This window comes from Ixodes scapularis, unplaced genomic scaffold (assembly GCF_016920785.2).
Source record: "Ixodes scapularis isolate PalLabHiFi unplaced genomic scaffold, ASM1692078v2 PGA_scaffold2__306_contigs__length_199485367, whole genome shotgun sequence".
In the NCBI taxonomy this organism is placed as follows: domain Eukaryota; kingdom Metazoa; phylum Arthropoda; class Arachnida; order Ixodida; family Ixodidae; genus Ixodes; species Ixodes scapularis.
The window spans coordinates 45,879,576-45,881,219 of NW_024609857.1; positions in this window are offsets into that span (position 1 = coordinate 45,879,576).

Here is a 1,644-nt window from a genome sequence, read left to right on the forward strand (position 1 = left end):
AGTATCAGCCTGATGCCATACAAATTGGCTATCCGAGAAGGCATTTCCGGCGATTAGTTTACAAACACCGACGTTTTCAGTTTCTGTCTGCTCTACTAAATAAAATATCTTTGTTACTTCGTTTCACTTTTTGTTAGAGCGCAGCTGAAGCTACGAGCTGATGGGGGCAGTCAAACAGCGTCAAAAGTACAACGTCATGGTAGTCGTCATGTTCTTGTGAGTTTTTTGTCATCCCAACACCAATCACAAAAGGAAGACCCAGTGAGTTGCGCTATCGTTATGTGTGTATTTATTTTGATATGTTCATACACTACATTCCGCTCGGACATTTGATGAAAAGAGTTGCTTTGTTATTTTTGTGAGTTACCTGTGCGCGTCTGACATTTTTCGGTAAGAATTAATGAATTGGATATTTGACAGGAAAAATTAACTGCTCCATTTTTCAAATTTTGAGATAAGACAGGTTACAGAGGAGGACGCTGTGCTGCGCCGGTTGTCAGATATCGATGATACATAATTAAGGTGAAAAAGGCTTCAGCGTCTGGCAATGTTCCAAACCTTTTTAGCATGCACGCAGAGGTATGGCATTGTCGTTATTCATTCCAGCAGAAATGATATCCACGGTTACTTCGTCGAGGTTTAACTACCTTAAATATTATCTCGCGATCTTTATTGATAGCTTTTATCCAAAGTTTTGGGAAGTTTGCACGCGATCTTTGTATGAATATTGTTGAACACTTAGGTTACACTATGTTACGCGTATTATCTCCTAAGTATGCTAGAACAAGTGAGTGTTGTGAAGGAGCCACGGTAGTATGAGAGGCTTCAAATGTGGCGCTATGGAAAACAGTGACGTCACTCTCGTCACTGTCTTGCATTGTCGGCAACGAGGTAGAGGGTCTTCTCGCATGCATTTTTAGCACGCACGCAGAAGTATGGAAATGTCGTTGTTCATTCCAACATAAATGATATCCACAATTCATTCGTCGAGGTTCAACTACCTTGAAAATTATCTCGCGATCTTTATTGATGGATTTTCCCAAAGTTTTGGGAAGTTTGCACGCCACTTTTGTGTAAATATTGTTGAACACTCAGGTTACACTATGATATGCATATTGTGTGCTAAGTATACTAGAAGAATTGAGAGTTGTGAAGGACCCACGGCAGTATGAGAGGCTTTGAACGTGGCGCCAAATACAGTAGAGACTAATACAGGAAACTTCGGTGTAAAATCGAGGACGGAAGTAGAAAGCGATCCTGGCGGTATAGAGTGGACAACTCGCCACTTTCCCCGGAAATGAATCGAGTGGGTGTGACTCACTAGAGAAATTGATAGTCTATGAATTATTCTTTTTTTTTTTTATGGAGCAGAGGGAGCATAAGCTGGTAATATTGGACCTCTTGGTATTTAGATGTCAAAAAGCAGTGTGTTGTATTGACCAGTCAGGGTTCGTATGGCGATTTTGTACAATCTAAATAATTAGTAACCCTTTCTGAGCTTGTCGATTTATTTGTTTTATTCCTACTGAAACATGTCTTATTAGATGTCCTTGGCTCCAAGTGACCATAGTTGGCGATAGGCATCATTTTTTAATGAGACCGACTTGAAATCTCTCTAAGTGACTAGGAGAGATTAATATTGAT